This window comes from Prosopis cineraria, unplaced genomic scaffold (assembly GCF_029017545.1).
Source record: "Prosopis cineraria cultivar Desert tree isolate PC_DT_omini unplaced genomic scaffold, ASM2901754v1 PC13, whole genome shotgun sequence".
Lineage (NCBI taxonomy): Eukaryota > Viridiplantae > Streptophyta > Magnoliopsida > Fabales > Fabaceae > Prosopis > Prosopis cineraria.
The window spans coordinates 8,330,167-8,347,736 of NW_026555344.1; the positions used below are offsets into that span (position 1 = coordinate 8,330,167).

Genomic DNA, 17,570 nt, shown 5'->3' on the forward strand with positions numbered 1-17,570 from the left:
CTAAACTCAACTTTGTTGATAGGGTTAATTTTACTTTATCCTTATAATTGCCATAGTCTTCTTAATTCTCTGGCCTTTATTAATATTAATTTCTATAGGTCTTACAGAGTATTTTTTTCAAAAATATTTATGAATTAAAGGGATTAGGGTTTATTCAATAATATAACATACTCTAATTTTTTCATGTTATTTATTTTTTTTAAAAGCGATTTCAATTTTCAAATGTCATTCTTTATTATATAGATTGTACTATATACACTTTTAAATAACTTGATTTGATCCGTTAATGACTCTCCCTTGTCGCTAAGGCATTGTTTGGTTGGGAGGGGAGGGAACCCTCCAAAACCTGAGAGCCCCCCTTCCCTCCTCTTGAATCAAACAGAGTCTAAGAGAAACATAACTTGTGGTTGGAAACATGAGATATGCTAAGAACTCAGAATTATTTTATCAGTGTGATGCAATACTGTAAATGTAATTAACCACAAACTAAACATGTTATTGACAGTGAGTTAACCATAATTTTTCTTATTGCAGTTGTGTAACCTACTTTTGATCTTTATATAATTATATGTTTATGAGTTAATTAAGAATTTTGAGATTAAATTATAATACAAGTATTGCGTGAGGATAATTATTATATCATTTTTATAAAATAGTTGTAGGTGAAAAGATGGATTGTTATTGTTAAAAGGGTAAATAAGCAAATTACTCTTTAAATTTTAAGATTAATAGCACCATAGATCATAAACTTGTTTATTATATAAATTATTTTTTAACTTTTAAAAATAGTACAATATGATCCATGCCATTAATAAAAGTTAATTTTGATTGTTTGACTATAAAATGATGGAAAAAGATCTTAAAAAATTATAGAAAATGATCCAAAAACTATGAACAATTATAAATAAAGACCCAAAAAATAATAAAAATGACCAAATTTTTTATCCTTTAAAGTCATTTTTTGTCAGTTAACTGTTTAAATTAACTTTGGTTAGTGGCAAGGGTTAGATTACATCACTTTTAAAAGTTGAGGAAATAATTTGCATAATAAAAGAATTCAAAGTAGATGATACTGCTAGACCTAAAATTTAGGAGACAATTTACTTTTATACCCTTGTTAAAATATTGCACTTGAGTTGGACAACTCAAACAAATACTTGTATATATTCTTAATTTCATCTATAATCCGTCCAACTTCGGTTCCGATCTGTTAAATTTTGAGATAGACCGATTCAACATTCAATATTTCATATAAAAATAAAATCCTTTTTTATTGCAATCTTACTACTTTTCTAGCATTTATTAGCTTTTCGGACTGCATTATTTTATATTTTTTGAAAATAAATCCCTGTACGTGGTATTTATTAAAATTAGCATCTATATATATCCTATGTAATTTTATATTACTTTGTGAAGAAAGAAAGAAAAACAATAAGTATTGTAATTTTCAAATTAAACAAGCAAGTATACATGAATCATGATCCCTTTCAACACGTTATCACGTTTGCTAATTGGCATCATTTGGACAGGGAAATATAAAATGGTTGCGTAAATAATTAATTAAATTTTTATTATTTATTATTATACAAGTTGAATACGTACTGATCTGACAACCAACCCATTTAATTTAGGGAGATATATATTTTTATTCAATCACAATGTCAACTACATTAATTTGATATGTACACAATCTGGAATGCTTATGTACATTTTTCATTGTATATTTTTTTTAATTCCATATATTATATGTAAAATGACTTCTGAAACATTGAAGTCTTGCACAAGAGTCGAAGGCACTTTTTCTCTGCTCAGATCCTTTAGCTCTCTACTTCATTTATTTTTCTTTCCCATCATTGAACAACTCATTTGCTTCTCTTTAGAGATTACGTGCATGAAAATTCAAATCTTCTAGAGCCCCTTTGAGTCATCGATCAAACTCTGATTATCGATCTGTTGTTTCCTGAGGAATATGGAGAACTTGAAATGGCCTTTATTCAAGGGCATTGTTAGTGATATTCGAGGAAGAGCAAAGTGTCACAAGGATGATTGGGTTTCTGGCCTGCGTTCAGGAATCGGGTATTTTAATTTAATTTCTTTATTACTTCATATATTTTCAAAGTATATATATAAATATAAGAATCTTTAGTTCAAATTTCTTTGTTTTTTTTCTTGTCTGATGATAGGATATTGGCTCCAACTACGTATATTTTCTTTGCTTCTGCTCTTCCTGTTATAGCCTTTGGAGAACAGCTTGCTAGAGAGACAGGTTTAATTTTCTTCCTCGATCTGCAAACAGCTTAGCTGACATGGGTGCATGTTGTGTTATTTGATTTTTGCGTTTTAATATTTGATACATCTATCATATATATGTTGAGTTCATACGCATGTAAATTTTCTCTGTTCCAAATTAAAAATATTTTTTTTCAACTAACTTTGATCCAAAATGTAAGATACTTAGTACTTATATATTTTTGAAATTATTTTTTCAAATTTATCCTTATTTTAATTAATGTGGCCATTGTTGGATTTACATGTGTAAGCTCACAATGATTATTTTATTCTTTATTAAAATGGGTTAAATTGTGGTCCTTGTAAAATCAAAATCCAACTATATTATGCGATCATATAGGCTAGACATATGATCCATTGATGAATCTAGTTAGCGGCTAAATAGTGAGTCATGCATTAACCTTACTAAACCCCATAATAAATGGGCCCAGTAAGTATTATTAAATAGGTTGGGTTCCCTTTCTGACCCTAACTCATTGTGTGTTTCCCTATCAAATGTGAAATACTCCAAAAGGTATCGATATATAGGAAGACCTAGTTGGACTATGTCGGTGTAACTTCGCAATTATGGTAAAATAAGATATATATGGTTATGTGTTGGTTTAATTTCCTTCACAAGCACTAGATTCTGGTCTACTCTATTGATTTAGATTTTATAGGCATGAGAAACAAAACCTGATTAAATATTTATGGTTTGCACTAGACCCCCTCTTCAAGGACGTGCAAACAGAAAAATTAATGTAATTTAATTAGTATGTGCTTTTTAAAGGTTTGCATGCATGCCTTATTGGACTTGGACATATTTATATTGGACATATATTTAATTAATTAATTTAATATGTGATATAATATTTAAAGATGGGATGTTGAGCCCAGTAGAAACATTGGCTTCAACTGCAATATGTGGAAGCATACACTCAATTCTTGGAGGCCAACCTTTGCTAATAGTAGGGATTGCAGAGCCCACTATCATTATGTACGCTTACATGTACAATTTCGCCAAAGATAGCGATTGCTTTGGGAACACACCTCTTCTTGGCTTGGGCTGCATGGTAAGTAACCCAAATATAATTCTCATTGTAAAAAAATCGATTTTTTATTGAATAAACAACATTATTTATTTAATTTTCATGTTCACAAAACATTGAACTATTAATTATTTTTTTTGTAAGGAAAATACCATGTTTGACCAACTATCATGAAGAGTACTTTTTCCACTCTTAGAATTATACAAGGCCTTATTCGTGAAACACTTTAAGATAGATACTTGTTGGGAGAGTTTGCCACCCTTATAATCCCACCTGGCTCAATCTAAATTAGTCATGATTTGAAGGACTCTAGAAATTGGGTGCACATGCCCAAAAAAAAAAATGTTGTTTTTGATATAGTTTTCCGAGCACTTTAATTTACACTTATTACAAGGAGTTCAATAATTTTTCGTTCTAACTGTCTCATGCTCTAACTTTATGTCAGGATTGAAAGAAAATTAAGGAAGGGAGAAAACATGAGGGCAAAATAAATTTTTCCTTTTTTGAATAGCAAGAGAAAATTAGAGGAAAAGAATAGTGGGCGAGAAAAAGAGACAGCGCGTGCACAAATTTTTCGTCCAAAATGATCAATGCAAGACTGAAAGAATATCATTGATATATATTTGCAAACTTCGCATCTACTTAACCTTTTTGACACATTCACGTAACATCTAAGCATTTTGGTTATCTTCATTTTTCATTTTTATTCAAGCAAATTTTGATGAACATCCAGTTCACATCCATTAGAGAATTCTTACGTCTAAAAATTAAAAGATAAATAATGAATATATAAAGTTTTTGATATGTCTAACTAAATAGCTTAAGTTTTTTTTTTGGGAAGAAGTAGACTATAAGCATACTCAATAATTAATATAAAAAATTTAATATAGTATCAGAGCTTGGTTGATTGGGAACCAAAAAAAAAACTAAGGGCAAAAAAAAAAAAGAAAGATGAAGAAGAAGGGGGAAAAAAGAAACTAAAGAGAGAGAGAGAGAGGGGAAAAAATCAAAATTGAGTAGACTTAAAAAAGAGTACAAGCTCAAATAAGAAAAGATAAAATGAAGGAAAAAAAAGTAATAGAGGAAATACTAAAAATAAAAGAAGTTTCATGTTATCTAAAAATTAGAAGATAGATGATAAATATATAAAATTTGGGATGTGTCTAGCCAAATGGTTCAAGCTATCTTGGTGAAGTAGACTTTTCATTTGCAACATTTTATTATGAGTGGGTTATTGTACAAAAGATGAGTGAAATTAAACCGCATAAGTATATATAGCATATATTTTAACTACACGATGACCTCAGAATTTCTCAAAGGATGAAGCTCATGTGAGATTTTATGAACTTTGCAGGGTTTGTGTTTGGGCAGCTTTGATGTTGTTTCTGCTAGCAATATTCAATGCTGGTGCCGTTGTTAATAAATTCACCAGAATTGCTGACGAGCTTTTTGGCATGTTGATCACAGTCTTGTTCATTCAAGAGGCCATCAAGGTAAATTTGTTCCACTTATAGAGTATGTAGCAGAAGACATCAGAAAAGTAAATCTGAAGAAGTTTGAAATTGATTCTTTGAAAATGCAGGGAATGGTGAGTGAGTTCAAGGTCCCTGAACATGAAGACCCAGAATTGGAGAAGAACAAATTTCAGTGGCTTTATGCAAATGGGTTATTGGGAATTATATTCACTTTTGGCCTTCTCTTTTCTTCTCTTAAAGTCAAAAAAGCTAGATCATGGTTATACGGCACAGGTGATAACCATACCATACCATACCATATCATTTCAAAGACCTTCAGCTTCAAATCTGATAAAACTCATCTTGACAATTGAATTGTTTCCACAAGCGAAGCTAAAACAGTCCTGCTACATGCATAATCTGTACAGGGAAGTTAAGAAGTTTCTTGGCTGACTATGGGGTTCCATTAATGGTGATAGTCTGGTCAGCACTATCCTACACAGTCCCAAGTAAACTTCCCTCTGGAGTTCCTAGAAGGCTTGTTTCTCCCCTTGCTTGGGAATCTGCTTCTTTACAGCATTGGAGTGTCATCAAAGTATTCTATGTTAACCTTGAAAAACAATTAATGATAGTACAGAAAATTAAGTTGTGTATGTATAGGGGCAATAGGATATTTTCGATAATAATGAATATTAATTTAATTTTTGGTGCATGCAGGACATGGCGAAGGTCCCACCTGAATATATTTTTGGTGCTATGATTCCTGCGATGATGATAGCAGGTCTTTACTTCTTTGATCATAGTGTTGCTTCTCAATTGGCACAACAGAAGGAATTCAATCTCAAGAAACCTTCAGCTTATCATTATGATGTGTTATTGCTCGGATTCATGGTATATATATTATTATCTCTCTCTCTCTCTCTCTCTCTCAAACAAAAGAGTTTAAATTTGTGTGTTTTGATCATGAAACCCTTTCATTGATCATTACATTGACCTTGGAAGAAAATTTTCAGGCTTTGCTTAGTGGGTTGATTGGTTTGCCACCTTGCAATGGAGTTCTTCCTCAATCCCCCATGCACACCAAAAGCCTTGCCGTTCTCAAGAAACAGGTAAGCGTCAATGAGATTTGAATCCTGCTATCAGAAGTGTACCGTAAACCTTCTATCATACTTTAATTACTTAGACTAAGAGTTAGTCCATACATCATATGTTATGATGTCCAAATGTGAGGGGACTTGAATTAATGTAGAAATTCTATATTAAATAAAATTTGACTTAATAACTAATATAAAATAAAGAAAAGAGACCCATAAATTTAAGCATTAAAGTTTTGAATTAAGATGTGGTACCATTTCACTACTCTTGTCCACTTGTTCTACCTTTATTTGTGGGCAGTCACTCCTTATTCCTAACGATACACAAACTTTACTTAATTGATTGGGTAAATTATTTGGAGTAATATAGGTGATTCGAAGGAAGATGGTGGAAAGTGCCAAAGAAAGCATAAAGAACAATGCGAGCAACTCTGAGATCTATGGAAACATGCAAGCAGTGTTTGTAGAAATGGACAAAAGCCCAATTGTAAGCGATGATAATGATCACCTGATCGATCCCATTAGATTAAAGTCACCTCTTTTCTTGATGCTGATAATTAATTAAGAACGAGAACAAGAATATTGTTTTGCTTTCTGCAGAGTGCAGCAGTGAAAGAACTAGAGAACCTAAAAGAAGCAGTCTTGAAAGGGGAAGAGAAAAATGATCCATTTGATCCTGACAGACACATTGATGAACATCTTCCCATAAGAGTGAACGAGCAAAGAGTGAGCAATCTCTTACAAGCAATACTTGTTGGAGCATCACTGTTCGCCATGCCTGTGATAAAGAAGATGCCAACTTCAATTCTGTGGGGTTACTTTGCTTACATGGCCATTGATAGTCTTCCTGGAAACCAATTCTGGGAAAGGATACTATTTATCTTTGTAGCCCCTACCAGACGCTACAGGTCAGTTCAAAATTTAAAACGCTGCTGAATCAGTTCTCATCATCTGCATTATTATTATTATAGATAATGCAATCTTCATCAGACTCATTTTTGTGTTCTTAAAATGATCATATATAGAGTGTTGGAAGGGGATCATGCTTCGTTTTTAGAGACAGTACCAGTGAGAGTCATAGGGTTGTTCACGCTGTTCCAATTTGTGTATCTGTTGATTTGCTTCGGAGTGACATGGATTCCCATAGCAGGAATCTTGTTTCCTTTGCCCTTCTTCTTGCTCATCCCAATAAGGCAGTATATACTTCCCAAACTGTTCAATCATCGCCATTTGAAGAAAATTGATTCTTCTGAGTATGAAGAAATTGTTGGTACACCAAGGCTTTCCTTCCGTCTCTCTTCCCGGGTATGTATAATAACTCTTGCTTTGTCATGATTCTCTTACTGTGTAATGCTTTAGATTTTTTATATCTTTTTTAATAATGTTCTCTATCCCGATACATCGTATCATCAACTTGGAAATTGCAACAATTCTTTTAGTTCGATAAATACAATAAGCGTTTTCATTAATAACAAAAAGAAAATTGCATCAATCTTTCCTTAACTTTTACGATTATACAGACATCCCCTGATCAATTTTTTTCTTAAAGAAAAAATAACAGTACGTGCTTATATTTTCATTATGTTTTGTTTGTAGTCATAGTTTTATTTTTTTATTGTTTTCAGTCTCGTTAGTTTGATTTTCATGCTTTATTGTTTACTAATTAACTATTGTGGGTTGTTGTTATAATTAATGAAGGAAATGGAATCTGCAAGCAATGGATCAAGGGAAATGGGTGATGATGAGATACTAGACGAGGCTACAACTGGCAGAGGAGAGTTGAAACTCAAAACTGTGAGCTTCAGATTAGAGGAAAGACATGCACATGCTCAGGCACATGCACAGGTGGGTGGGTGGGTGGGTGTGTATGTGTGCGTGTCACACAATTTTAATTAATTTATTGTTTCACTTGTTTAGTTTCTCGTTATAAGAAAATTATAACTGACCTCTGTACTTGTTTCTCATTTTGCATGCGAAGGCGTTGCAAGTGTATCCTGATGAAATTGGAAGTGAAACAGATTAATTCGTGGATTACAAATTAAAGACCTTTTGAAAGAAAGGTTATGAAGATGCATATGTATATATATGTATGCATACGATGGTGATGACTTCATCATATATCTTCAGAATATGAATATAAAGGAGAGCTAACAGGCTGAGTAGACATTGTAAAAATAAGTTTGATGAGTCGTACTGTTCATTACTTGTGAATACTTCATCTATCTATTTACGTTTTGTGTTTTATGTTAATTTTGTATCAGGTTTGATGTCAAGTAAGTTTGATATGAAACTATACAGTTGACGATAGTTTGTACTGACTAAATTGATGATAAACAAATTTAAATTTTTTTATATTTTTTACATATTTTTATTCTAATAAATATAAAAAATAAAAAAATTAAATTTGAACCATTCAAATCTTATTAAAAGTAATGCGTATCATGATACCATCCTCCAGCATAAAAAACAGTACATATTTAATATTATAATTTTTTACAACTTTTATACATTTTTATTTTAATAAATATAATAAAAAAATATTTAAAAGAAAATGAAGGCCCAAATCACCCTTATGGATGATGAGCACGCGGTGCTTGTCAATCCAAATGCGTTCCGTTATGTTTAATGGCATTCCCATACTGTCAATACATGTGCAAAATTATAGAAATTTTAGTTCTTCGCTCGGACAAATACAAAATGCTAAATGATTTGAAACATCCAATAACACTCGTGCTACAGAAACTCATCACGTGTATAATTATGCGCACGTATACTGATATGTTGATGGTTGTGCTTGTGTGTGTGTGTGTGTGTGGAGTTGAATGACATATTTTTCATACAATATGATACTGAGTGTCTGAGCATCCATGTGAGCGTTTTGATGCTTCATAGCTTGCATGTCTTAGAGATAAAAATTAAATAAGCTTTATTTGCTAATGATATTTGGTGGTTTTGTTTTTGAGATGGAAGCTTGAGCTTGGTAGAAGAAACATTGGCTTCGACTGCTATAGGTGCGCTTGCGCACGCGCGCGTGTAGAATTCTAAAAATAGGAATGATTTGGGACAAGAGCTCTTTTGGGCTTGGGCTCAATGGCAAGACAGACAAATTCCGATGTGTTCGGATCAAGGTTAGGTAAATTGAGATTGAGATTATGAATAGAATTGATATAGTCCAGGTAATTGGAAACTTTAAAGAAAATCATATTTTGAGTTCATAATTAATTTTGATATATAACAAAAGTGTTTGAATATTTTTGTATAAAATCATAATTTTAGCCACCAAAATTGATTATTTTGAAGTATCCCAACGTGCATTATGTTTGATTTTTTGAATGTTATTGTTCTTGTTTTGCAATTTAATTAAAAATCAGATAAAATTATAGCTTTGTAAAAATATATCCGAATACCTTTATTCTATGCCAAAATTATAGTTTTGTTAAAAAAATTATTCAAACAACTCCATTTCATGTTAAAATCTATTATGAATTTTAAATTATGATTTTCTTAAAAATATTCAAATATCTCTGTACATGTAAATGGTTATCTCATAAACTACTACTATATTGTACGTGCTTTTCAATTATACTTTTATAAAATTTATCTAAAACCTTTATAAACTTTATTTTATAAATTATGATTTTGAGTTTATAATTGATTTTAACATGTATAATACTCCTTTCTTCCCAAATTATAAAATAATTTGAAATAAAATTATGCATAACAAAAAAAAACATAATAATGTCATTTTACAAACTTAATTTTTTGAAAACGAAATCATAAATTTTTAAAAATATCTTTATATATTTAATTATTGTGCTACAATATTATGTCAATTGTCTCTTCAGTTAAAAGATAATATTATAAAAAAAATATCTCTAACACACACACAAACATATAAATTAGGAACGTTATGAAAATTAATAATAAACTTATATAAATACGTTATTAATTCATTGACATTTAATTGTCAATTTATAAATGGACATTTATGAAATTCTTGAATTTTCAAACCCTAATTTACAGATGAACAAGTAAAATAATAAAATAATAAATTAAGTTTAAATCTAATGAGTCCGCTTTATATTACAACGAAGCACAAAAAAACAAAAAACTTCAAATGAGAGAAAATATTTTTGGTGGGGGATTAGTGTCTACGTGGGTCTGGTGGAGGTGCTGCTTCACCTAATCGAGAATCCATATCGATGGGAACACGGGAATTGCTTACAGCCATCAACCATCCTCTCCTATTTCAATATTATTTACAAGTGACAACTGGACCGACTGACATTTTGAATTATTTTCAATTTCAATTAAATGAGGCTGATGGTGCCTAGAATAATCAATAATCACGTGGTGATGATCTAGAAAGTAGAAACTTGGATTGGTTGGCAGTGGGGTAATCACGTTCCAAGGAAATGCTTGCTCGTGACAATGGTCGTGCGTCGTAGGTTTCTTCACTTCCACCCACGTGTTCTCTCCTGATTGGTTACTTCGGGGAACAGGAACCATCGCAACAGTCTTTCCAGCGAGGCCATCTCCAAAAAAATCTCAATTATAATAACTATAATATACTTATGTACTTCAGGAAATTATTATTTTATTAGTAAAATATAGAAGAACGAATGCGAATGGGAGCGCAATGGTGAAGCTGAGACAAATAAGGGGGTCATATGTGGAAAACAGAAGATATCTTCTAGAACTGTTTCGTAGCTTCGAGGAGGGTAATTTGGTAACAGCATTACATTTAGTTTGAGGCTTTGCGCCGCTCGTGGGCGTAGATTTTTTAGGAGATGCCCTCGCTGGAAAGACTGTTGCGATGGTCCCTGTTCCCCAAAGTAACCAATCAGGAGAGAACACGTGGGTGGAAGTGAAGAAACCTACGACGCACCACTGCTGTCACAAGCAAACATTTCCTTCAAGTCCTTGTTGATTTCACCATCCTACCCTCCATCTATTTGTCATAATTACCCCATTGCCAACCAATCCAAGTGATTATTCTAGCCATCAGCGTCATTTTATTTAAATTAATTCAAACTGTCAATCAATCCCACGTGCAAACCTATTATGTAGGAGGTAGAACTTCCAAAACAGAAGTTTCGAGGAGCAAATTAAAGCAAAATTGACCTGCGATCTCTTCAGGTGACGAATGAAAGGGGAAAACAATTTCTCTCTGCATTTTACCGCTTCTCTCCATGCATGCGTACTTAGAACCGAAAAAAATGAGTCGAGCCAATCCATTTAAACTCATATAACAGTAAAGTTAGACTTATAAATTAATTATTAAAATAATAAATCAGACTTAAATAACTTAAATGAGCTAACTCTTAAGGGTTGAGTACTAGCCCATTTAAGCTTATATATACTTTTTTTTAATTTTTATAACTTTGACTCTTTTTAAATTAAAAAAATTAAATTAAATCCTATTCCACATCATATGTGAGCTTATATTTGTTGAAGAAGGAAGGCAACAAAAATACTAAATTTTTTAATTCATCTAGATCTCTCAATCTTATATTTCAATCCATTAATTTCATATGATCTACATTGGGTGTTTGTTGACTTAATTGATCCATTACTTGACGCCTTGTTGTTATTTTATTTATATTTTTAGTTCATTTAAATATTGTTTAGTTAGTTTTTTTATTGTTTTCTTAATTGAGTATTATATTGAAATGAAATAATTTTATTTTATAAAAATATTTTAAAAAAATAAAAATAATTAAAAAGGCCTGAAGCCTATAGGGCCAGCCTTGAGTTAGCTAGGTAGAGAATCAGGCTTTGCATTTTAAAGTCATAAAAAAAATTCAGATTTAAATTTAAATATACTGCTTTTTAAAATTCAAGCCTGTTAAAGACCTATGCATTTCAATCCTTATAAGTCGGGTTTTTTTTTTTTTTTTAGTTCTATGCACATGTTATGTCGTTTTGGAACAAAACTGAACCATATCTCTCTCGGAAACAATTGCACACGCACGTGCCTGTAATTTCTTTTTTTAAAATAAATTCGCTAAAATTGCGCCCAGTATCCCGAAACAGGATCTGAAGAGGCTTAACCAGAACTAGACACGAGGCTAGTCATGTGGGATCCCTTTCGATGGCAAGCCCTCTCACCACAAATATAACACAATTGCAACAAACTAATTGAAAACATAATCAATAAACTAAAAATAAAAAATTAAATTAAATAGTAAAACTAGCATAGCATTAATTTATCATACAAGAGCTAATAAAAAAACATACATAGGTAAGGAAAACCCTGTCTAATAATTTTGATTTTCAATTAAAAATATAGAAGACTCAAAAAAAGGTGAAATTATTTTTTAATAATATTATTAAAATAACAAGTCAAGTTATAAATTTTATAAATAATATTTTTATAATAAAAAAATATATTATAATTTTTACAAATAACATAACTAAAATAACATGTCATGATATGGTTTTTATAAATAACATTAGTAAAATAAAAAGTTAAATTATTATTTTTTACAAATAACATTGTTTATAATAACAAGTTAATTTATAATTTTTATAATTAATATTAGTAGAATAATAAGTTAAGTTATGATTTTTATAATTAACATTATGTTTATTTTAGTAATGTTATTTGTAAAACTCATAACTTAATTTGTTATTATATTAATGTTATTTATAAAAATTATAATTTAATTTGTTACTTCAGTCATGTTAATTTTAATTGAAGTATATTTTAGTCATTTAGTTAAAAAAATTATTTTATTTCAGTCTTATAAACCTACAGTAAAATTTCAAATTTTTTTGAATTTCGTTTTAAATTATATCACATTCCTAAAAACTTTAATAAAATTATTCTTATATTATAAGATACTCTTTTTATTTAAAAATATAAAGTATTTTTTGAAGAGTTGAATGTTAAAAAATGTAAGACATTTTTAATCTTTTGAGGTATAATTATTATTTTTTTAAAAGTGTCCTTAATGATAATAATTTTATATTTATTATAAAATATTTAATAGAGATAAATATAAAAAATATGATTTATTAAAAATTAAAATTAAATAATTATTTTATTAAGGAGTGATATTTAATTAAAAATATTTTATATTTTTTAATGAGAAAGTAATATACACGTAACTAAGCTAGCCTATATCTAAAGCTTGTAGACTAAATATTGAAACAAGCGAATCTTTTGGTTTCTTTGCCTTCGTACACGTGTAACGAGTTTTGCTGGCAACTTGCACCATTCGGAGTTGGGACTCATACAGAATATAAAATATAAAATGCATTTTTTTGTATAATTTAAACTCTTATGATGCATTGTTTTACAAATAATAAAGTGTGGTTTGTCTCATTTTACGTAACCTCATGCTTTCTCTATTTAAAAATATAAAATATTTTTAATTCAATAATTATTTATTTTTAAATTAATTTTTTTTCATATTTACTGTTATTTAATACCCCCTTCATTTAAAAATATAAAATATTTTAATCGAATCTTACCTCTAATAAAGTAGTTATTTACTTTCAAATTAACTCTATTTTTTATATTTACTCCTATTAAACACTCTATAATAAATATAAAGTTATTATCAATAAGACACTTTTAAAAAAAGACAATGAATCTATCTCAAAGACTAAAATATTTTATATTTTTAAAAATTTAACTCTTTAAAAAATATCTTATATTTTTAAACGAAAGGAGTAATATGTTTCACCTAAATAAATATAAAATAATTTATTCAATAAGAGTGTTTAAAAAAAAGAAGCAATTATTACATTTTAAAAAAATTAAAAATACCTTACATTTTTTAATATTCAAACCTTACAAAAATACCTTAAGGGAAAGAGTATATAATTTAGTGAGAAATATTCACATGTCACCAGAAGTCCAGAATATGTATGATTAATTTGGAGTTTAATTACATATTATCATTATTTTACCAATATATACGTGGGGTTTTCTGACAACCTAACCATATAATTTATGTAGTGAAACATATTGAGTCACAACGTCAACTCCATTTATATTTGACGAAATATGTATTATTTTACGGAATGAGCAGTATCATAATACCTATAATCTTGTAATTTAGGAATAAATATTTCAATCACCCATAATACCAGCTCAATTAATCAATGTCCCCCGCTATAATACATTTATACCAAAAAATTATATACTTAATGTATTTATTTTAATTAAATCAAGACATATATATCTTTTATAAATTATTAATCTATAACAAATTAAAATTCACATGATTTAATTTAATTGAATAAAAAGGTATATAAAATTAGGTATATAATTTTTTCCTATATTTTTTACGCAAGGAATCATCATGCTAAACATCACCGTTGTATTTGTCCTTTTACCATTATTATTGGCCAACTATCAATTTAGATATCATTTTTAATATTCCAACGTTTGAAATTTTAATGTATTAATTGCAGTTTGAAACTTAATATGGGTACCTTCTATTGTAAAAGTTAGGGAATATTTGATAATTGAGGGATTAATATCATTATTGTTGTTGCTGCTATTGCCGCCGCGGCCGCCACTTGTATTGTATATTCCCTCGGGTGAGCAAAGTTAGAGTAATTGATTTATTTCGAATTTTACTTATTATTTACTTATTAGTTTATTATTATTTAAATTCTAAATAACAATTTACTATGGTTATTAATTGTAGAAAAGACAAAATTAAAAGGGTAGGTACTCCATTTATTTAAAAATGTAAGGTATTTTTAATTAAATTTTACTCCCAATAAAGTAGCTACCTACTTTCAAATTAACCCTATATTTTCACCTTAAAAAACTTAAAATTTTTGATATTTTTTAACATGCAACTTCTTAAAAAACTCTACTCCATTTTTGAATGAAGTAAGTATTTTTTAACAATTTTTTGATTACTTACATGTATTTTTTATTGGAAAAAATTAAAATAAAATCTTATATAAAATTAAAATATTCAAATACATTTTAGCTGAAAATCAATTTTGTTTTATATTAAGAAACCAACATATTATGGTAGTAATTAAAAAATTAAAATGTGAATGCCGTATACAACCGACAAGGCACGCTACTTGTGGATCTTGATTCTTGAAGAGCATGTACCGTTGAATGAGGAATTGTTTTAATAAAGGATCTCCAATGAATGGGATGATTGCCCCGTTTTGCTTGAAAACCTCGTCCTCGTCGAATCGCCCCAATTAACTTATTTGATTGAACAAAACAAAATTTAAATAACATACTTTTCTTAATTATGAGATGATGATCTCTACTAAGTCCTAGGTACTCCTAACCCACAGCAAACAGTATGTCATTCACTGTTATTACTATTTCATGATAATTTTTTTAAAAAAAACAAGTAAAATCTTAAAATAGGGAATAAGAATAATTAAGTCTTTGATAAAAGTTTTTATAAAAATAAAGTTGTAAATATTGACTAGTCAATTGCCCAAAAGATTTTAATTTGTAATATGGGAGTTACATTTATAATTTGAATATATTTTTATAATTTATTTTTTAGAAAATTTGATAATTAATTTAAAAATACTTGATATATTGTTTATATGTTTTGATAAATTAATTTGCATTACATGGGCAAGAGAAATATTATTGTTTAACAATTAAAATAATTTACGTTTGGGATATTATTATCACGGGTAGGACGAATCCCATGTAGTATAAAATAATGGACTAATCGACATAATGGTCTCGAATTAACTGGAAACCACGTGTTCGTACGTGGAACTTCCAAAACAGATGTCTCGAGGAGGAAGCAAGATTAGTTTGCGATTCCTTTAGTGACCAAAGGGGAGAGTCACACTAACCTTTGTATTTTCTTGCTTGGCTCAGAGCTCAATTTTCGTTGAGGGATATTAATATTATCCATCACAATTAATAGTATTGAGATGAAGACATTTTGTTTATTTTTTAAAAAAAAATTAAATTTATAATTTACCGCTCATGCTCAATACTTTATTTGTGAAAAAAAATATTAGAGAGAGAATATAATAGGAAAAATAATATCAAAAAAATCATTAATGAAGCATTTTTATTAAATTATTTTATATTTTGGAAAGCTAATCGAATCTCTTATAAAATTAGGATGGAAGTGGTTCTTCCGACAAAAACTGAATCATGTCTCTCAATATTTTTTTTATTATATACAAATATTTTACAATGGTCATGTTTGAATGGTTGAATATTGGATGTAGACATTATTCTTAGCGAGTATTTCAATATTGATTTATTACCTTACAAAAGACTAGAAACTAAAATTCCATGGGTTGAAAAACTCATGCATACACATAACTTCTCAAAACATAGAAGTAAGCGAATCTTTTAATTTATTGCCTTCGTATCCATGTAACGAGTTCTTCCGGCTGAGAACTTGTATCATTTGGATTTATATGAAATACGTTATCCTTTTGTAATTTAGACTATTTTACAAAATAATATTGTTTTATTATATATCTCACTTTACCTAACCCTTTAATTTAGTGAGAAATATTCAATTAATGTCAACTCTTATCAATTTGACGTATATGTTTTCACAATATGCATGATTAATTTGGAGTATAATTACATACGATTATTATTTTACTAATATGTGGAGTTATCTGACTACCTAACCTTATAATTAATTTAGTGAAAGATCGGGAGTCAAAATGTCAACTCCACTTATATTTGGCGTAAATAAGTTGGAATTTTTACGAAATAAGTGATTATCATAAATATATTTACCCGATGAATCACAATTCTAACTTTAAACATAACCGTTGTATTCATCTTTTATCATTTTTAACAATTTATATTTTTTAAAAAAACATTAATTTTTTAAGTTTTTTACTTTTATTTTATTAATTTGGATCAGAATCAGCAGTTAGAATTCATGTTTTAAAATAAAAATATTAAAATTATGAAAGAAATAATGTAAAATTTAGATGGTTAAAATTTTGGGAGAATGACATTAAAGAAAGAACCGAAAGATTGAATTAAACGTAAATAAAAACTAAAAGATTTGAAAATTCTAAATAATTACCAAATTTCTTCTAGTGATCAATTGGACTAAACATTTGCTAGCTACTTTGAAAATTATTTTCCTTCACAAATTAATGAATGTCATTTGTAAATTCGTGTTTTGAATGTCATAAATAAGAGTATGAGAATAACAAATCACCCGCAAATGGTGATATGTTTGACCAATTTTTTTAACAAAATAACAAATTTCACTTGTAATTTCTCTTTTTATCGTCGATCACGAATTTTAAAATCATATATGCAAATTTTTAGACTGAATCACTAAATGATCTTTTGTCCTTTTTCAATATTTCCAAAATTTTTATCCTTATTTGAGTTTCTCAATCTTTTGGTCTTTTAATATCATTTCCCTAAAATTTACTTTGAAATCCAGTATATACTTTTGTATTCCTTATAAACTGACCGACTGAAGCATGCATTGAAGTTCACGCAACCAAGAAGACATTGCCTCTTAATATTTTTCCTATTTCTTTGGCCTTTTCCTCTTATTTTTTTAGTCAATCATAGTCTGATTCCTTGTACAAATATAATGACTAAATACTATAATGAAGTATTGAAGTCGTTGGAGATCATAGACATAGACATTGCTTCGCGCGGCTTCTTCCTCTATTCTCTCCTCTTCAATAATCATTTTAACGTATTCTCTCTGTGTGTGTATAAAACTAATTATAATCTCTCTCAG

The 17,570-nt window shown here is 29.1% G+C and overlaps 1 pseudogene; it reads left to right on the forward strand.

The window, feature by feature from the left end:
- The first annotated feature begins 1,843 nt into the window (after nucleotides 1-1,843).
- On the forward strand, nucleotides 1,844-8,217 carry LOC129291700 (boron transporter 4-like; annotated as a pseudogene).
- The last annotated feature ends 9,353 nt before the right edge of the window (nucleotides 8,218-17,570 follow it).